The sequence below is a fragment of the Aquarana catesbeiana genome, linkage group LG05 (genome assembly GCF_042186555.1).
Source record: "Aquarana catesbeiana isolate 2022-GZ linkage group LG05, ASM4218655v1, whole genome shotgun sequence".
Classification (NCBI taxonomy): Eukaryota; Metazoa; Chordata; class Amphibia; order Anura; family Ranidae; genus Aquarana; species Aquarana catesbeiana.
Genome location: NC_133328.1, coordinates 180,494,611 through 180,516,812, shown reverse-complemented (window position 1 = coordinate 180,516,812; position 22,202 = coordinate 180,494,611). Strand labels below are relative to the sequence as shown.

The 22,202-nt window shown below is 43.7% G+C and overlaps 1 protein-coding gene across 1 annotated transcript in view; it reads right to left on the bottom strand.

Annotated features, from left to right (window-relative positions):
- The window catches only part of LOC141144582 (serine/threonine-protein kinase ULK4-like), a 417,575-nt gene that overhangs the window by 307,469 nt on the left and 87,904 nt on the right, over positions 1 to 22,202 (bottom strand). The window lies entirely within an intron of this gene.

The window sequence follows — 22,202 nt, the reverse complement described above, 5'->3', positions numbered from 1 at the left end:
GTTGGGTGCTGGGACAAGCAAACCTGCCCTGTAAAAACTATTTGCTACTGCGGCCAGGAACGTCAGTGTAAAAGCCACTGAGGATTCGTTAACATCTCAGCCAAAAAGGCCTAAGAATGACCGCACCAAGCATTACATGCAGTGCCATATTTGGGTGTGTCTAAAGACTTTGTGAAGCCTTGACTACTATGTTTCTCCTACAATGGGACCTGCATCTTGTTTGGTTGCCACTATATTTCAAGTCGTTACGGTGACTAATTTGGGAAAAGTGTTGAATTTTTTTAACTCTGCCATGGCCGGTCCCAAGCCCGGCTGCGAAAAGAGGAGGGTTGGGTGCTGGGACAAGCAAACCTGCCCTGTAAAAACCATTTGTTACTGCGGCAGGAACGTCAGTGAAAAAGCCACTGAGGATTTGTTAACATCTCAGCCAAAAAGGCCTAAGAATGACCGCACCAAGCATTACATGCAGTGCCATATTTGGGTGTGTCTAAAGACTTTGTGAAGCCTTGACTACTCTGTTTCTCCTACAATGGGACCAGGATCTTGTTTGGTTGCCACTATATTTCAAGTCGTTACGGTGACTAATTTGGGAAAAGTGTTGAATTTTTTTAACTCTGCCATGGCCGGTCCCAAGCCCGGCTGCGAAAAGAGGAGGGTTGGGTGTTGGGACAAGCAAACCTGCCCTGTAAAAACTATTTGCTACTGCGGCCAGGAACGTCAGTGAAAAAGCCACTGAGGATTCGTTAACATGTCAGCCAAAAAGGCCTAAGAATGACCGCACCAAGCATTACATGCAGTGCCATATTTGGGTGTGTCTAAAGACTTTGTGAAGCCTTGACTACTCTGTTTCTCCTACAATGGGACCTGGATCTTGTTTAGTTGCCACTGTATTTCAAGTCGTTACGGTGACTAATTTGGGAAAAGTGTTGAATTTTTTTAACTCTGCCATGGCCGGTCCCAAGCCCGGCTGCGAAAAGAGGAGGGTTGGGTGCTGGGACAAGCAAACCTGCCCTGTAAAAACTATTTGCTACTGCGGCCAGGAACGTCAGTGTAAAAGCCACTGAGGATTCGTTAACATCTCAGCCAAAAAGGCCTAAGAATGACCGCACCAAGCATTACATGCAGTGCCATATTTGGGTGTGTCTAAAGACTTTGTGAAGCCTTGACTACTATGTTTCTCCTACAATGGGACCTGGATCTTGTTTGGTTGCCACTATATTTCAAGTCGTTACGGTGACTAATTTGGGAAAAGTGTTGAATTTTTTTAACTCTGCCATGGCCGGTCCCAAACCCGGCTGCGAAAAGAGGAGGGTTGGGTGCTGGGACAAGCAAACCTGCCCTGTAAAAACTATTTGCTACTGCGGCCAGGAACGTCATTGAAAAAGCAACTGAGGATTCGTTAACATCTCAGCCAAAAAGGCCTAAGAATGACTGCACCAAGCATTACATGCAGTGCCATATTTGGGTGTGTCTAAAGACTTTGTGAAGCCTTGACTACTCTGTTTCTCCTACAATGGGACCTGGATCTTGTTTAGTTGCCACTATATTTCAAGTCGTTACGGTGACTAATTTGGGAAAAGTGTTGAATTTTTTTAACTCTGCCATGGCCGGTCCCAAGCCCGGCTGCGAAAAGAGGAGGGTTGGGTGCTGGGACAAGCAAACCTGCCCTGTAAAAACCATTTGTTACTGCGGCAGGAACGTCAGTGAAAAAGCCACTGAGGATTCGTTAACATCTCAGCCAAAAAGGCCTAAGAATGACCGCACCAAGCATTACATGCAGTGCCATATTTGGGTGTGTCTAAAGACTTTGTGAAGCCTTGACTACTCTGTTTCTCCTACAATGGGACCAGGATCTTGTTTGGTTGCCACTATATTTCAAGTCGTTACGGTGACTAATTTGGGAAAAGTGTTGAATTTTTTTAACTCTGCCATGGCCGGTCCCAAGCCCGGCTGCGAAAAGAGGAGGGTTGGGTGTTGGGACAAGCAAACCTGCCCTGTAAAAACTATTTGCTACTGTGGCCAGGAACGTCAGTGAAAAAGCCACTGAGGATTCGTTAACATGTCAGCCAAAAAGGCCTAAGAATGACCGCACCAAGCATTACATGCAGTGCCATATTTGGGTGTGTCTAAAGACTTTGTGAAGCCTTGACTACTATGTTTCTCCTACAATGGGACCTGGATCTTGTTTGGTTGCCACTATATTTCAAGTCGTTACGGTGACTAATTTGGGAAGTGTTGAATTTTTTTAACTCTGCCATGGCCGGTCCCAAGCCCGGCTGCGAAAAGAGGAGGGTTGGGTGCTGGGACAAGCAAACCTGCCCTGTAAAAACCATTTGCTACTGCGGCAGGAACGTCAGTGAAAAAGCCACTGAGGATTCGTTAGCATCTCAGCCAAAAAGGCCTAAGAATGACCGCACCAAGCATTACATGCAGTGCCCTATTTGGGTGTGTCTAAAGACTTTGTGAAGCCTTGACTACTCTGTTTCTCCTACAATGGGACCTGGATCTTGTTTGGTTGCCACTATATTTCAAGTCGTTACGGTGACTAATTTGGGAAAAGTGTTGAATTTTTTTAACTCTGCCATGGCCGGTCCCAAGCCCGGCTGCGAAAAGAGGAGGGTTGGGTGTTGGGACAAGCAAACCTGCCCTGTAAAAACTATTTGCTACTGCGGCCAGGAACGTCAGTGAAAAAGCCACTGAGGATTCGTTAACATCTCAGCCAAAAAGGCCTAAGAATGACCGCACCAAGCATTACATGCAGCGCCATATTTGGGTGTGTCTAAAGACTTTGTGAAGCCTTGACTACTCTGTTTCTCCTACAATGGGACCTGGATCTTGTTTAGTTGCCACTATATTTCAAGTCGTTACGGTGACTAATTTGGGAAAAGTGTTGAATTTTTTTAACTCTGCCATGGCTGGTCCCAAGCCCGGCTGCGAAAAGAGGAGGGTTGGGTGCTGGGACAAGCAAACCTGCCCTGTAAAAACCATTTGCTACTGCGGCAGGAACGTCAGTGAAAAAGCCACTGAGGATTCGTTAACATGTCAGCCAAAAAGACCTAAGAATGACCGCACCAAGCATTACATGCAGTGCCATATTTGGGTGTGTCTAAAGACTTTGTGAAGCCTTGACTACTCTGTTTCTCCTACAATGGGACCTGGATCTTGTTTAGTTGCCACCATATTTCAAGTCGTTACGGTGACTAATTTGGGAAAAGTGTTGAATTTTTTTAACTCTGCCATGGCCGGTCCCAAGCCCGGCTGCGAAAAGAGGAGGGTTGGGTGTTGGGACAAGCAAACCTGCCCTGTAAAAACTATTTGCTACTGCGGCCAGGAACGTCAGTGAAAAAGCCACCTAGGATTCGTTAACATGTCAGCCAAAAAGGCCTAAGAATGACCGCACCAAGCATTACATGCAGTGCCATATTTGGGTGTGTCTAAAGACTTTGTGAAGCCTTGACTACTCTGTTTCTCCTACAATGGGACCTGGATCTTGTTTAGTTGCCACTATATTTCAAGTCGATACGGTGACTAATTTGGGAAAAATGTTGAATTTTTTTAACTCTGCCATGGCCGGTCCCAAGCCCGGCTGCAAAAAGAGGAGGGTTGGGTGCTGGGACAATCAAACCTGCCCTGTAAAAACTATTTGCTACTGCGGCCAGGAACGTCAGTGAAAAAGCCACTGAGGATTCGTTAACATGTCAGCCAAAAAGGCCTAAGAATGACCGCACCAAGCATTACATGCAGTGCCATATTTGGGTGTGTCTAAAGACTTTGTGAAGCCTTGACTACTCTGTTTCTCCTACAATAGGACCTGGATCTTGTTTAGTTGCCACTATATTTCAAGTCGTTACAGTGACTAATTTGGGAAAAGTGTTGAATTTTTTTAACTCTGCCATGGCCGGTCCCAAGCCCGGCTGCGAAAAGAGGAGGGTTGGGTGCTGGGACAAGCAAACCTGCCCTGTAAAAACTATTTGCTACTGCGGCCAGGAATATCAGTGAAAAAGCCACTGAGGATTCGTTAACATGTAAGCCAAAAAGGCCTAAGAATGACCGCACCAAGCATTACATGCAGTGCCATATTTGGGTGTGTCTAAAGACTTTGTGAAGCCTTGACTACTCTGTTTCTCCTACAATGGGACCTGGATCTTGTTTAGTTGCCACTATATTTCAAGTCGTTACGGTGACTAATTTGGGAAAAGTGTTGAATTTTTTTAAGTCTGCCATGGCCGGTCCCAAGCCCGGCTGCGAAAAGAGGAGGGTTGGGTGCTGGGACAAGCAAACCTGCCCTGTAAAAACTATTTGCTACTGCGGCCAGGAAAGTCAGTGAAAAAGCCACTGAGGATTCGTTAACATCTCAGCCAAAAAGGCCTAAGAATGACCGCACCAAGCATTACATGCAGTGCCATATTTGGGTGTGTTTAAAGACTTTGTGAAGCCTTGACTACTCTGTTTCTCCTACAATGGGACCTGGATCTTGTTTGGTTGCCACTATATTTCAAGTCGTTACGGTGACTAATTTGGGAAAAGTGTTGAATTTTTTTAACTCTGCCATGGCCGGTCCCAAGCCCGGCTGCGAAAAGAGGAGGGTTGGGTGCTGGGACAAGCAAACCTGCCCTGTAAAAACCATTTGCTACTGCGGCCAGGAACGTCAGTGAAAAAGCCACTGAGAATTCGTTAACATCTCAGCCAAAAAGGCCTAAGAATGACCGTACCAAGCATTACATGCAGTGCCATATTTGGGTGTGTCTAAAGACTTTGTGAATCCTTGACTACTCTGTTTCTCCTACAATGGGACCTGGATCTTGTTTGGTTGCCACTATATTTCAAGTCGTTACGGTGACTAATTTGGGAAAAGTGTTGAATTTTTTTAACTCTGCCATGGCTGGTCCCAAGCCCGGCTGCGAAAAGAGGAGGGTTGGGTGCTGGGACAAGCAAACCTGCCCTGTAAAAACCATTTGCTACTGCGGCAGGAACGTCAGTGAAAAAGCCACTGAGGATTCGTTAACATGTCAGCCAAAAAGACCTAAGAATGACCGCACCAAGCATTACATGCAGTGCCATATTTGGGTGTGTCTAAAGACTTTGTGAAGCCTTGACTACTCTGTTTCTCCTACAATGGGACCTGGATCTTGTTTGGTTGCCACTATATTTCAAGTCGTTACGGTGACTAATTTGGGAAAAGTGTTGAATTTTTTTAACTCTGCCATGGCCGGTCCCAAGCCCGGCTGCGAAAAGAGGAGGGTTGGGTGCTGGGACAAGCAAACCTGCCCTGTAAAAACCATTTGCTACTGTGGCCAGGAACGTCAGTGAAAAAGCCACTGAGGATTCGTTAACATGTCAGCCAAAAAGGCCTAAGAATGACCGCACCAAGCATTACATGCAGTGCCATATTTGGGTGTGTCTAAAGACTTTGTGAAGCCTTGACTACTCTGTTTCTCCTACAATGGGACCTGGATCTTGTTTGGTTGCCACTATATTTCAAGTCGTTACGGTGACTAATTTGGGAAAAGTGTTGAATTTTTTTAACTCTGCCATGGCCGGTCCCAAGCCCGGCTGCGAAAAGAGGAGGGTTGGGTGCTGGGACAAGCAAACCTGCCCTGTAAAAACTATTTGCTACTGCGGCAGAAACGTCAGTGAAAAAGCCACTGAGGATTCGTTAACATCTCAGCCAAAAAGGCCTAAGAATGACCGCACCAAGCATTACATGCAGTGCCATATTTGGGTGTGTCTAAAGACTTTGTGAAGCCTTGACTACTCTGTTTCTCCTACAATGGGACCTGGATCTTGTTTGGTTGCCACTATATTTCAAGTCGTTACGGTGACTAATTTGGGAAAAGTGTTGAATTTTTTTAACTCTGCCATGGCCGGTCCCAAGCCCGGCTGCGAAAAGAGGAGGGTTGGGTGTTGGGACAAGCAAACCTGCCCTGTAAAAACTATTTGCTACTGCGGCCAGGAACGTCAGTGAAAAAGCCACTGAGGATTCGTTAACATCTCAGCCAAAAAGGCCTAAGAATGACCGCACCAAGCATTACATGCAGCGCCATATTTGGGTGTGTCTAAAGACTTTGTGAAGCCTTGACTACTCTGTTTCTCCTACAATGGGACCTGGATCTTGTTTAGTTGCCACTATATTTCAAGTCGTTACGGTGACTAATTTGGGAAAAGTGTTGAATTTTTTTAACTCTGCCATGGCTGGTCCCAAGCCCGGCTGCGAAAAGAGGAGGGTTGGGTGCTGGGACAAGCAAACCTGCCCTGTAAAAACCATTTGCTACTGCGGCAGGAACGTCAGTGAAAAAGCCACTGAGGATTCGTTAACATGTCAGCCAAAAAGACCTAAGAATGACCGCACCAAGCATTACATGCAGTGCCATATTTGGGTGTGTCTAAAGACTTTGTGAAGCCTTGACTACTCTGTTTCTCCTACAATGGGACCTGGATCTTGTTTAGTTGCCACCATATTTCAAGTCGTTACGGTGACTAATTTGGGAAAAGTGTTGAATTTTTTTAACTCTGCCATGGCCGGTCCCAAGCCCGGCTGCGAAAAGAGGAGGGTTGGGTGTTGGGACAAGCAAACCTGCCCTGTAAAAACTATTTGCTACTGCGGCCAGGAACGTCAGTGAAAAAGCCACCTAGGATTCGTTAACATGTCAGCCAAAAAGGCCTAAGAATGACCGCACCAAGCATTACATGCAGTGCCATATTTGGGTGTGTCTAAAGACTTTGTGAAGCCTTGACTACTCTGTTTCTCCTACAATGGGACCTGGATCTTGTTTAGTTGCCACTATATTTCAAGTCGATACGGTGACTAATTTGGGAAAAATGTTGAATTTTTTTAACTCTGCCATGGCCGGTCCCAAGCCCGGCTGCAAAAAGAGGAGGGTTGGGTGCTGGGACAATCAAACCTGCCCTGTAAAAACTATTTGCTACTGCGGCCAGGAACGTCAGTGAAAAAGCCACTGAGGATTCGTTAACATGTCAGCCAAAAAGGCCTAAGAATGACCGCACCAAGCATTACATGCAGTGCCATATTTGGGTGTGTCTAAAGACTTTGTGAAGCCTTGACTACTCTGTTTCTCCTACAATGGGACCTGGATCTTGTTTGGTTGCCACTATATTTCAAGTCGTTACGGTGACTAATTTGGGAAAAGTGTTGAATTTTTTTAACTCTGCCATGGCCGGTCCCAAGCCCGGCTGCGAAAAGAGGAGGGTTGGGTGCTGGGACAAGCAAACCTGCCCTGTAAAAACCATTTGCTACTGCGGCCAGGAACGTCAGTGAAAAAGCCACTGAGAATTCGTTAACATCTCAGCCAAAAAGGCCTAAGAATGACCGTACCAAGCATTACATGCAGTGCCATATTTGGGTGTGTCTAAAGACTTTGTGAATCCTTGACTACTCTGTTTCTCCTACAATGGGACCTGGATCTTGTTTGGTTGCCACTATATTTCAAGTCGTTACGGTGACTAATTTGGGAAAAGTGTTGAATTTTTTTAACTCTGCCATGGCTGGTCCCAAGCCCGGCTGCGAAAAGAGGAGGGTTGGGTGCTGGGACAAGCAAACCTGCCCTGTAAAAACCATTTGCTACTGCGGCAGAAACGTCAGTGAAAAAGCCACTGAGGATTCGTTAACATGTCAGCCAAAAAGACCTAAGAATGACCGCACCAAGCATTACATGCAGTGCCATATTTGGGTGTGTCTAAAGACTTTGTGAAGCCTTGACTACTCTGTTTCTCCTACAATGGGACCTGGATCTTGTTTGGTTGCCACTATATTTCAAGTCGTTACGGTGACTAATTTGGGAAAAGTGTTGAATTTTTTTAACTCTGCCATGGCCGGTCCCAAGCCCGGCTGCGAAAAGAGGAGGGTTGGGTGCTGGGACAAGCAAACCTGCCCTGTAAAAACTATTTGCTACTGCGGCAGAAACGTCAGTGAAAAAGCCACTGAGGATTCGTTAACATCTCAGCCAAAAAGGCCTAAGAATGACCGCACCAAGCATTACATGCAGTGCCATATTTGGGTGTGTCTAAAGACTTTGTGAAGCCTTGACTACTCTGTTTCCCCTACAATGAGACCTGGATCTTGTTTGGTTGCCACTATATTTCAAGTCGTTACGGTGACTAATTTGGGAAAAGTGTTGAATTTTTTTAACTCTGCCATGGCTGGTCCCAAGCCCGGCTGCGAAAAGAGGAGGGTTGGGTGCTGGGACAAGCAAACCTGCCCTGTAAAAACCATTTGCTACTGCGGCAGGAACGTCAGTGAAAAAGCCACTGAGGATTCGTTAACATGTCAGCCAAAAAGGCCTAAGAATGACCGCACCAAGCATTACATGCAGTGCCATATTTGGGTGTGTCTAAAGACTTTGTGAAGCCTTGACTACTCTGTTTCTCCTACAATGGGACCTGGATCTTGTTTAGTTGCCACCATATTTCAAGTCGTTGCGGTGACTAATTTGGGAAAAGTGTTGAATTTTTTTAACTCTGCCATGGCCGGTCCCAAGCCCGGCTGCGAAAAGAGGAGGGTTGGGTGCTGGGACAAGCAAACCTGCCCTGTAAAAACTATTTGCTACTGCGGCCAGGAACGTCAGTGAAAAAGCCACTGAGGATTCGTTAACATCTCAGCCAAAAAGGCCTAAGAATGACCGCACCAAGCATTACATGCAGTGCCATATTTGGGTGTGTCTAAAGACTTTGTGAAGCCTTGACTACTCTGTTTCTCCTACAATGGGACCTGGATCTTGTTTAGTTGCCACTATATTTCAAGTCGTTACGGTGACTAATTTGGGAAAAGTGTTGAATTTTTTTAACTCTGCCATGGCCGGTCCCAAGCCCGGCTGCGAAAAGAGGAGGGTTGGGTGCTGGGACAAGCAAACCTGCCCTGTAAAAACTATTTGCTACTGCGGCCAGGAACGTCAGTGAAAAAGCCACTGAGGATTCGTTAACATGTCAGCCAAAAAGGCCTAAGAATGACCGCACCAAGCATTACATGCAGTGCCATATTTGGGTGTCTAAAGACTTTGTGAAGCCTTGACTACTCTGTTTCTCCTACAATGGGACCTGGATCTTGTTTAGTTGCCACTATATTTCAAGTCGTTACGGTGACTAATTTGGGAAAAGTGTTGAATTTTTTTAACTCTGCCATGGCCGGTCCCAAGCCCGGCTGCGAAAAGAGGAGGGTTGGGTGCTGGGACAAGCAAACCTGCCCTGTAAAAACTATTTGCTACTGCGGCCAGGAACGTCAGTGAAAAAGCCACTGAGGATTCGTTAACATGTAAGCCAAAAAGGCCTAAGAATGACCGCACCAAGCATTACATGCAGTGCCATATTTGGGTGTGTCTAAAGACTTTGTGAAGCCTTGACTACTCTGTTTCTCCTACAATGGGACCTGGATCTTGTTTAGTTGCCACTATATTTCATGTCGTTACGGTGACTAATTTGGGAAAAGTGTTGAATTTTTTTAACTCTGCCATGGCCCGTCCCAAGCCCGGCTGCGAAAAGAGGAGGGTTGGGTGCTGGGACAAGCAAACCTGCCCTGTAAAAACTATTTGCTACTGCGGCCAGGAACGTCAGTGAAAAAGCCACTGAGGATTCGTTAACATGTCAGCCGAAAAGGCCTAAGAATGACCGGACCAAGCATTACATGCAGTGCCATATTTGGGTGTGTCTAAAGACTTTGTGAAGCCTTGACTACTCTGTTTCTCCTACAATGGGACCTGGATCTTGTTTAGTTGCCGCTATATTTCAAGTCGTTACGGTGACTAATTTGGGAAAAGTGTTGAATTTTTTTAACTCTGCCATGGCCGGTCCCAAGCCCGGCTGCGAAAAGAGGAGGGTTGGGTGCTGGGACAAGCAAACCTGCCCTGTAAAAACTATTTGCTACTGCGGCCAGGAACGTCAGTGAAAAAGCCACTGAGGATTCGTTAACATCTCAGCCAAAAAGGCCTAAGAATGACCGCACCAAGCATTACATGCAGTGCCATATTTGGGTGTGTCTAAAGACTTTGTAAAGCCTTGACTACTCTGTTTCTCCTACAATGGGACCTGGATCTTGTTTGGTTGCCACTATATTTCAAGTCGTTACGGTGACTAATTTGGGAAAAGTGTTGAATTTTTTTTAACTGCCATGGCCGGTCCCAAGCCCGGCTGCGAAAAGAGGAGGGTTGGGTGCTGGGACAAGCAAACCTGCCCTGTAAAAACTATTTGCTACTGCGGCAGAAACGTCAGTGAAAAAGCCACTGAGGATTCGTTAACATCTCAGCCAAAAAGGCCTAAGAATGACCGCACCAAGCATTACATGCAGTGCCATATTTGGGTGTGTCTAAAGACTTTGTGAAGCCTTGACTACTCTGTTTCCCCTACAATCAGACCTGGATCTTGTTTGGTTGCCACTATATTTCAAGTCGTTACGGTGACTAATTTGGGAAAAGTGTTGAATTTTTTTAACTCTGCCATGGCTGGTCCCAAGCCCGGCTGCGAAAAGAGGAGGGTTGGGTGCTGGGACAAGCAAACCTGCCCTGTAAAAATCATTTGCTACTGCGGCAGGAACGTCAGTGAAAAAGCCACTGAGGATTCGTTAACATGTCAGCCAAAAAGGCCTAAGAATGACCGCACCAAGCATTACATGCAGTGCCATATCTGGGTGTGTCTAAAGACTTTGTGAAGCCTTGACTACTCTGTTTCTCCTACAATGGGACCTGGATCTTGTTTAGTTGCCACTATATTTCAAGTCGTTACGGTGACTAATTTGGGAAAAGTGTTGAATTTTTTTTAACTCTGCCATGGCCGGTCCCAAGCCCGGCTGCGAAAAGAGGAGGGTTGGGTGCTGGGACAAGCAAACCTGCCCTGTAAAAACTATTTGCTACTGCGGCCAGGAACGTCAGTGAAAAAGCCACTGAGGATTCGTTAACATGTCAGCCAAAAAGGCCTAAGAATGACCGCACCAAGCATTACATGCAGTGCCATATTTGGGTGTGTCTAAAGACTTTGTGAAGCCTTGACTACTCTGTTTCTCCTACAATGGGACCTGGATCTTGTTTAGTTGCCACTATATTTCAAGTCATTACGGTGACTAATTTGGGAAAAGTGTTGAATTTTTTAACTCTGCCATGGCCGGTCCCAAGCCCGGCTGCGAAAAGAGGAGGGTTGGGTGCTGGGACAAGCAAACCTGCCCTGTAAAAACTATTTGCTACTGCGGCCAGGAACGTCAGTGAAAAAGCCACTGAGGATTCGTTAACATGTCAGCCAAAAAGGCCTAAGAATGACCGCACCAAGCATTACATGCCGTGCCATATTTGGGTGTGTCTAAAGACTTTGTGAAGCCTTGACTACTCTGTTTCTCCTACAATGGGACCTGGATCTTGTTTAGTTGCCACTATATTTCAAGTCGTTACGGTGACTAATTTGGGAAAAGTGTTGAATTTTTTTAACTCTGCCATGGCCGGTCCCAAGCCCGGCTGCGAAAAGAGGAGGGTTGGGTGCTGGGACAAGCAAACCTGCCCTGTAAAAACTATTTGCTACTGCGGCCAGGAACGTCAGTGAAAAAGCCACTGAGGATTCGTTAACATGTCAGCCAAAAAGGCCTAAGAATGACCGCACCAAGCATTACATGCAGTGCCATATTTGGGTGTGTCTAAAGACTTTGTGAAGCCTTGACTACTCTGTTTCTCCTACAATGGGACCTGGATCTTGTTTAGTTGCCACTATATTTCAAGTCGTTACGGTGACTAATTTGGGAAAAGTGTTGAATTTTTTTAACTCTGCCATGGCCGGTCCCAAGCCCGGCTGCAAAAAGAGGAGGGTTGGGTGCTGGGACAAGCAAACCTGCCCTGTAAAAACCATTTGCTACTGCAGCCAGGAACGTCAGTGAAAAAGCCACTAAGGATTCGTTAACATCTCAGCCAAAAAGGCCTAAGAATGACCGCACCAAGCATTACATGCAGTGCCATACTTGGGTGTGTCTAAAGACTGTGAAGCCTTGACTACTCTGTTTCTCCTACAATGGGACCTGGATCTTGTTTGGTTGCCACTATATTTCAAGTCGTTATGTTGACTAATTTTGGAAAAGTGTTGAATTTTTTTTAACTCTGCCATGGCCTTTCCCAAGCCCGGCTGCAAAAAGAGGAGGGTTGGGTGCTGGGACAAGCAAACCTGCCCTGTAAAAACCATTTGCTACTGCGGCAGGAACGTCAGTGAAAAAGCCACTGAGGATTCTTTAACATCTCAGCCAAAAAGGCCTAAGAATGGCCGCACCAAGCATTACATGCAGTGCCATATTTGGGTGTGTCTAAAGACTTTGTGAAGCCTTGACTACTCTGTTTCTCCTACAATGGGACCTGGATCTTGTTTGGTTGCCACTATATTTCAAGTCGTTACTGTGACTAATTTGGGAAAAGTGTTGAATTTTTTTAACTCTGCCATGGCCGGTCCCAAGCCCGGCTGCGAAAAGAGGAGGGTTGGGTGCTGGGACAAGCAAACCAGCCCTGTAAAAACTATTTGCTACTGCGGCCAGGAACGTCAGTGAAAAAGCCAGAGGATTCGTTAACATCTCAGCCAAAAAGGCCTAAGAATGACCGCACCAAGCATTACATGCAGTGCCATATTTGGGTGTGTCTAAAGACTTTGTGAACCCTTGACTACCCTGTTTCTCCTACATTGGGACCTGGATCTTGTTTCGTTGCCACTATATTTCAAGTCGTTACGGTGACTAATTTGGGAAAAGTGTTGCATTTTTTTAACTCTGCCATGGCCGGTCCCAAGCCCGGATGCGAAAAGAGGAGGGTTGGGTGCTGGGACAAGCAAACCTGCCCCGTAAAAACTATGTGCTACTGCGGCCAGGAACATCATTGAAAAAGCCACTGAGGATTTGTTAACATGTCAGCCAAAAAGGCCTAAGAATGACCGCACCAAGCATTACATGCAGTGCCATATTTGGGTGTGTCTAAAGACTTTGTGAAGCCTTGACTACTCTGTTTCTCCTACAATGGGACCTGGATCTTGTTTTAGCATTATATGGGTGCTATCAGCACGTGATAGTAGCACCAATTTAACCTATATTAATTTAAATAAAATCCTGTCTGTTTATGACACTTAATATATCAATTAGGATATCACTGTATCCCTTATTCATGAATAAGTCAGGCCTCCTGCCTGAACACACTTAAGTTTCAATATGTATATACACATAATTCCTGAGGATATAGTAGTTGGGTGTTACAAAAGTATATATATAAAAATTGCACATATATTAAGTAGCAAATATATAGAAAATATAAGTTGACCATATGGTAACAGCTGGGGATGTAGCTATACATTAGGATCTATGCTGAAACCTGATTATAGACTCTGGATATGATACTATGTAAAAACCTTCTCTAAATTACGTGTATACTGAATTAATATACCCGCTGTTCCATTTTTAACCAGTAGGGGGAGCTCCGTTCATTATAAATGATGTGAATGAACTGTATTTGGAGAGCGCCTTCATAACGATTGCACAACAAATTAGATATGTACACCAAACTTTTATTTCCTTACTATGTGGCAAATAGAAGACTAACCTGCATTACACATAGCCCATGCTTAACCTTTCATTAAACATACTTGCATCTAACCCTGTAATATAAGGGGGAGGTTGAATATGAAGGCACTCTCCTCCTATAAAATCTAGCAGAGGGAAGAGTGTGACACCGTTGCTGAGGACGTCATGTGACGAAGCGCGCACAACGGCATCACGCTCTGTCAGTCTGCTCTAGGGCATACGAGAGAGGAGGACGCTGCTTAGCAGCCTGGTGCTTTACACACCTCCACTGCACTGTTTATGCCTGATTGGAGGGACTGTTTTTCTACTTAGCTTGGTACTAATGATGTCCTACCTAACTGGGACAGTAACATACAATAGTACCTGGACTTCTTTTACTTTGTCATTTTTTATTTTTTACTTTTTGTCATTTTGCTACTTTTAAAAATCATATTTTTTTTTTGTTTGATTTTTTAAGTTTTTAATTTTTTGTTAATTAATTTTGCGTTAGCCATACCCATTATGGTTATTTAACCCCGTATTGCGGGTATATGAAGTTTTAAATAAAGTATCAAACTTTATTACGCTATGGAAGCTCTCCTTTTTTATAATATTTGAGGGGAAGCAATACCTCCAAGGATTGGAAAGCATAGGAGACATCCAACACAAAACACAGCAGCAAGGCGACCCATCCTCCAATTCAGGTGGATTACCCCAGTGCGGATTCTGGTAGCTGACTATCTGACAGATGGAACAAGTGGAGTGACCCAGCGAATTATATCAAAAGCACCATACCCCTGGTGGGGTTCTGGGAGTTGGTGAGTAAGTAACCAAAGGGGGAGCACGAGAGTCACCAGACAAATTGTTGGAGCACACAAGTCACCTGTGGGAACCTGAATAAATCATATAACAGCAATATATGGGACGTTTGCAATATATGTTGCAGTTTTAATTGTTGGATCTGCTATATCTGGTTTGCTCTATGCAATACAATATATGTTGTTCATACATATGGAATTAAATTAGGACAACACAATATCTATATACCATCATAGAGATATATGGTTATTAATAAATGCACAGTATGGTATGCAGCCTCTGGCTTCCTTCCCAAAGGCTGTAGGACACAGTAAGCTGTGCGACACTTGGTAATTATCATAAATTTCCATAATATATGAGTAGTGGATTTATACTGATCGTAGGACCACCCATACTGTAATAGGGGGTCCATACATATTGCACACCTAAGATCTATGAACATTAGTAGGGAGTGCTATACTTTAGGCTATCCCAGAGTATAACCATTTTTAGGTAGCGCCAATATACCCAAACAATTTTACTTTTATTAATCTCAGCCAAAAAGGCCTAAGAATGACTGTACCAAGCATTACATGCAGTGCCATATTTGGGTGTGCCTAAAGACTTTGTGAAGCCTTGACTACTCTGTTTCTCCTACAATGGGACCTGGATCTTGTTTAGTTGCCACTATATTTCAAGTCGTTACGGTGACTAATTTGGGAAAAGTGTTGAATTTTTTTAACTCTGCCATGGCCGGTCCCAAGCCCGGCTGCGAAAAGAGGAGGGTTGGGTGCTGGGACAAGCAAACCTGCCCTGTAAAAACCATTTGCTACTGCAGCCAGGAACGTCAGTGAAAAAGCCACTGAGGATTCGTTAACATGTCAGCCAAAAAGGCCTAAAAATGACCGCACCAAGCATTACATGCAGTGCCATACTTGGCGTAACATCATCATTTATATTTTACCAAATAAAATAATAATACAATTCATTAAAGTGTGCACAAAAAATTGCAATGATCGGCTTTTATTCTCTAGGGTCTCTTCTATAAAAAAAAATATAATGTTTGGGGGTTTTAAGTAATTTTCTAGCAAAAAAATTCAGATTTTTACTTGTAAACAAAAAGTGCCTGAAAGGGCCTGGTCAGCAAGTGGTTACTGCATTCTCTGTGATCATTGCTGCATCTAACATCCAGGTTTGGTTTGTGCTCTTTACCTGCCAGCTAAATGCTATGCAAACAGTATAGAGTGTGCATTTAAATGACGGCTGAATAAATAGTGGTAGTTAATAAATATCATTATATTATTATTCATACACTTGTGGTTCTGTTTTCCTCCTGTGAATTGAGTCAGTGCCATGGGAATGACCGGCCTGCAATTCAGAAGTCCAGATAGGATTTGCAGGATCCTATTTCTGCTCTATCCGAAATTCGTCATTTAAAGTGACACTAAGCTATGTTCTTTTTCTCCAAAAATAATCCGTACACATCGACTACTTAAAGAAAATCTTCAAGGCAGTGGGGAAACGAGACAATGCCTCTTCACTGCCTGCCAAATGCTTACTGAAGAGTGATGTGAACACGGATTGCTCTTCAGAGAGCAAAGCTTGCATGAAAGAGCCCTAATCCATTTTTCACTAAATTGTTTTTGCCTCCCTGTAACATCTCTCATGATCTCCCAAACCTCTCCTTTTCCCTCCCACTTCCCTTTGTTTAGAATGGAAACCGCCTAACAAGCAAAATCCCATTCATTTTAATGGCACCTGTTCACATCTGAGCGTTTCGTCACCTAAAGCAAAACGCCTGAAAAACGCCCTGAGCTCAAAAAAGAACATGAGCTTCTTTGGGTCAGATTACAGGAGTTCTTCTGTCTTTTACATTGGTGACCTGAACAAAATCTTGGCAAAAACCACAGCAAAATCGCTGTAAAAACGTGCGACTTTGAAACACTCAGGTGTGAATGCAGCCTCATTTATGCTGAAGAACCTAATTAAATGCGAACTACGTAATTCAACAAAGCAACAACAGCAGCAAAAGGTTCAAATAATGGAAATTTCTGCCCTTGGAAACAATCAAGTTTTCCATTCTAGTTCATACTTTTGCGTACTGCTATTAGATAAGAGCTAATAATTTCCAGAAAGGAAGAAACCATTTCACTCACTATTTATGTATTAAGCGTATAGCATTAACATGCACTTATTCAGTGTTTATGTTTTTTTTTAATGCACAAATGAAAGATAGATAGATAGATAGATAGATAGATAGATAGATAGATAGATAGATAGATAGATAGATAGATAGATATTTGCTAAAATCATTTTTTTTCCTCATTAATGTACACACAGCCCCCCATAGTGACAGAAAAACACAGAATTGTTGACATTTTTGCAGATTTTTAAAAAAAGAAAAACTGAAATATCACATGGTGCTAAGTATTCAGACCCTTTGCTCAGTATTTAGTAGAAGCACCCTTTTGATCTAATACAGCCATGAGTCTTTTTGGGAAAGATGCAACAAGTTTTTCACACCTGGATTTGGGGATCCTCTGCCATTCCTCCTTGCAGATCCTCTCCGGTTCTGTCAGGTTGGACGATAAACGTAGGTGGACAGCCATTTTTAGGTCTCTCCAGAGATACTCAATTTTGTTTAAGTCAGGGCTCTGGCTGGCCCATTCAAAAACAGTCACGGAGTTGTTGTGAAGCCACTCCTTCCTTATTTTAGCTGTGTGCTTAGGGTCATTGTCTTGTTGGAAGGTAAACCTTCGGCCCAGTCTGAGGTCCTGAGCACTCTGGGGAAGGTTTTCGTCCAGGATATCCCTGTACTTGGCCGCATTCATCTTTCCCTCGATTGCAACCAGTCGTCCTGTCCCTGCAGCTGAAAAACACCCCCACAGCATGATGCTGCCACCACCATGCTTCACTGTTGGGACTGTATTGGACAGGTGATGAGCAGTGCCTGGTTTTCTCCACACATACCGCTTAGACTTAAGGCCAAAAAGTTCTATCTTGGTCTCATCAGACCGAAGAATCTCATTTCTCACCATCTTGGAGTCCTTCAGGTGTTTTTTTTAGCAAACTCCATGCGGGCTTTCATGTGTCTTGCACTAAGGAGAGGCCTCCCTCGGGTCACTCTGCCATAAAGCCCCGACTGGTGGAGGGCTGCAGTGATGGTTGACTTTCTACAACTTTCTCCCATCTCCCGAATGCATCTCTGGAGCTCAGCCACAGTGACCTTTGGATTCTTCTTTACCTCTCTCACCAATGCTCTTCTCCCCCCGATAGCTCAGTTTGGCCAGACGGCCAGCTCTAGGAAGGGTTCTGGTCATCCCAAACGTCTTCCATTTAAGGATTATGGAGGCCACTCTGCTCTTAGGAACCTTAAATGCAGCAGAATTTTCTTTGTAACCTTGGCCAGATCTGTGCCTTGCCACAATTCTGTCTCTGAGTTCTTCAGGCAGTTCCTTTGACCTCATGATTCTCATTTGCTCTGACATGCACTGCGAGTTATAAGGTCTTTTATAGACAGGTGTGTGGCTTTCCTAATCAAGTCCAATCAGTATAATCAAACACAGCTGGACACAAATGAAGGTGTAGAACCATCTCAAGGATGATCAGAAGAAATGGACAGCACCTGAGTTAAATATATGAGTGTCACAGCAAAGGGTCTGAATACTTAGGACCATGTGATATTTCAGTTTTTCTTTTTTAAGAAATGTGCAAAAATGTCAACAATTCTGTGTTTTATATGTCAATATGGGGTGCTGTGTAAACATTAATGAGGAAAAAAAAATGAACTTAAATGATTTTAGCAAATGGCTGCAATATAACAAAGAGTGAAAAATTTAAGGGGGTCTGAATACTTTCCTTTCCCACTGTATATACACACACATATATACATATACACTTGCAGTCTCCATTCGAATTCATCCCAAAGGTGTTCTATCTAGTTGAGGACTCTGTGCAGGCCAGTCAAGTTCCTCCACCCCAAACTCGCTCATCCATTCCTTTATGGAATTTGCTTTGTGTACTGGTCCAAATCATCTGGTGGAGGGGGGATAATGCTGTGGGGTTGTTTTTCAAGGGTTGGGCTTGGCCCCTTAGTTGCAGTGAAGGGAACTCTTCAGGCGTCAGCATACCAAGACATTTTGGACAATTTCATGCTCCCAATTTAGTGAGAACAGTTTGGGATTGGCCCCTTCCTGTTCCAACATGACTGCGCACCAGTGCACAAAGCAAGGTCCATAAAGACATGGATGAGCGAGTCTGGGGTGGAGGAATTTGACTGGCCACGTTTTGTCCACAGCGGAAAAAAAAAAATAAGCTGTATTCCAGGCATAAAAACTTTCTTAAATATAGCTCTTAACAGCCACAAAGGAAATGTACTCACTTTGAGTGCACCAAATGCCTTTGCGAGCCCAGATATTTCCTTGTAAAAGTAGCAGTGATGTCATCACTGTGCTGTATTCAGCCTGTGCAAATAGGAAAGCTGTGGGAGGGACCCAATAGCTACATACACTACAGGCTGCCTGCAGAAAACTACAAGAGGGGGGCGCATACAAAACCAGTCACTGTATACAATAAAAGAGCAGCAGTGTGGTCTGTAGAATGGAGGCAAAGTGCACAGATCTGGAAGAAATACACAAAGAACACCAAGATTCAGGTAAGAATGCACATGGCTTTTGCATGTGTGTGTGTATGTTTGTTTTTCCTGGATTTCAGCTTTAACCGCTTGCCGCCCAGCGCACGCTGATTTACATTGGCAGAATGGCACTGGTAGGCAAAAGGGCGTATAGGTACGTCCCCTTTAAGAAGCGGTGTTGCGGGCGCACGCCTGCCGCGATCTCCGTGACCGTGGGTCCCGTGGACTCGATGTCTGCCGGGTGCCCGCGATCGTGTCACGGAGAGGTGGAACAGGGAGATACTTTTGTTAACAAAGCATTTCCCCCTTCTGCCTAGTGACATGACAGAGATCACTGCTCTCTGTCATCGAGCAGTGATCACTGTCCTGTGTGTTGAAGCCCAGCCCCCTCACAGTTAGAATCACTCCCTAGGACACACTTAACCCCTTCACCGCCCCCTAGTGGTTAACCCCTTCACTGCCAGTGTCATTTGCACAGCAATCAATGCATTTTTATAGCCCTGATCGCTGTATAAATGACAATGGTCCCAAAATAGTGTCAAAAGTGTCCGATGTGTCTGCCATAATGTAGCAGTCTCGATAAAAATCACAGATCGCCGCCATTACTAATAAAAAAAAAATTAAAAATAAAAATGCCATAAAACTATGTTTTGTAGACGCCATACATTTTGCGCAAACCAATCAATATACGCTTATTGCGGTTTTTTTTACCAAAAAAATATGTAGAAGAATACATATCGGCCTAAACTGAGGAAAAAAATATGTTTTTTTTTTATATATATTTTTGGGGGATATTTATTATAGCAAAAAGTAAAAAATATTGTGTTTTCTTCAAAATTGATGCTCTTTTTTGTTTATAGTGCAAAAAATAAAAAACGCAAAGGCGATCAAATACCACCAAAAGAAAGCTCTATTTGTGGGGAAAAAAGGACGTCAGTTTTGTTTGGGTACAACGTTGTACGACCGCACAATTGTTAGTTAAAGCAACACAGTGCCGAATCGCAAAATGTGCTCTGGTCAGGAAGGGGGTAAAATCCTCCCGGGCTGAAGTGGTTAAGCTTCTTCTACACAACTTAGCTGGTAAAACCTTGTGAAAGCAATTCCTTCTAGTCTGGTATAATCTAAAGTGTCAATCTGTTGTAAGACCTGAATACATGATCTTGAGGATTTAGACAACAAGCCTTACTGCAGCTAATTCTATTAGTTTATCTTATTGGAGTTGCATGCTTGTTGGATTGAATCATTTGTTTCCATTAATTTCACTAGCTTAATATCCTTTTAAAGACTTGAAATTATATCTGGACAGATAACATTATTATTTATTCTTGTGCTTTTAGTAAACTGCAAATGTGCATTCTGTTTCTAAGCCCAGGTTCACATTGCTGCGGGTTAGAACTTGCACAATTTCAACCCGGCAATGCAGTCCGACTTCGGGGGCGATTGACAGACATCTGTGCTGGTTCATGCATAGATGCCTATACAAATCGCCCACCAAAGTCGCCAAAATTAGTACAGGAACTGCTTTTGGGAATCAGTGTGGCGCCGCACCGATTCGGATGGTGCCATTGCTGGCAATAGCTGCCGATATGGCATGCGATTTGACAGGTTAAATTGCATGCCAAATCAAACCAATGTGAACCTAGGCTAAATGCTGAATCATACAAATGAAAATGTAAAAGAGAAACTGAATTTTAGAAGCTGTGCCCTAAAAAAGCAGGCAGAGGGCAAAGCCTGCCTGTGGTCTTCTTGCAGGTTTTTCCCCTCTTACCGACTTACCATGCTTTACTCTGTGCTATGGTTGTGAGTGGAAACCGTCATTTTGGTAGAGGCAGGAACTGCCTCCTTATATCAGAGCTTCCAACAAGGAAAACAATGAGCAACAATAGTAGTGACAACACCAAAATCTCACTCCAAATCTCTAAAAGGATAAGTTCACCTTTTAAAAAAAAAATAAAAATAAATGCAAACCTTTTGTAGGTAAAAATGTATTTATTTTTTTACTTGGAGCCTGGAAAGCATTGCACCCCATACAGCCATGTGTTTCTCAAATAGTGATAGTGGGCACCTGGAGAAGATGCCCGCCCGCTGTCACTGGGGGTAGGGGTGAGGGAGGTTGCAGCTGCTGGAACAGGTTACATTTTCCACCCTAAATACAGGAAGAACACGTAACATGTTCCAAAAGGTGAATGTATCCTTAAAAACTAGAAGTCAGAGGCAGCAGTGCCTTGGGTATCACTGCAGATATAGAGCTATAAGGCTGCAAGCACAAGAATGTCTAGGTACACTCACAGACCAGGAAGTGCACTGCTATTATTCAAAAGTCATTCGAGAAAAAAAAAAAAAAAAATTCAGGGTACATCTTAGGCACAATTAAAACTTCTAGATGTTCCCATGAGAAGCAGAATACATTACATACATACACACTTTTAAAAAACACAAGCAGCCAGGCTCCTAATCGCAGAAGAGACATGAAATGTCTCTTCTGCAATAAAAAAAAGCCTACCCTCCTTCTTGCTACATGGCTGGTAGCGTATTCTAATGGCCTGTGAATAGGCAGCATTTATTTTCTATTTTCTATCACATGGTACATCTTTTCATTCAATCTAGTACCTTATGTGTAGTATTAACATATGACCTTAGACTTAATTACTATACATATAGCCTAAAACGCTTTCATCTACAGGGCTATGCCTCTCATTGACTTCAGCACCATTGGATGGTTACTCTCCGCCGGGTTGCTTTGGTTACTATTCAGCAAGCATATTTAATTTGAATGTGATACAAGAAGATTACAAACGGGTAAACTCAAGACACAACTCCGCTCAACTTTTGTGTTGCTTTTAATACTGTATTGGAATGTTATGCATATGACTGTTTCACAAAACATGTAAGTAGACAGGCTATATGTAGTTTACTGTATTTGTATATTGTTATTGAATATATATATGTCTAAACTGTCTATTAATATGTTATAGACACATGATTGACCCCTTCACATACCCCCGAAGGAGATTTTGAAAAACTACGAAACGCGTTGGGTGAAACATAGACCATACTGTTAATGGTTGTGGTGACTGTCATAAATTATGTGTATTTTTGATAGCATTCCGCTTATCTTTCCCATCCTTTTTTTTATTCTGTATCCTTTGTAGCAAATACGCTATTAATAAAATTGATACTTTTTTACCTACCATGCAATTTCTGTGCCTTTAAAAGTCCAGTTAGGGGAAATATCTTTTTATCACTACCCTCCTTCTTGCA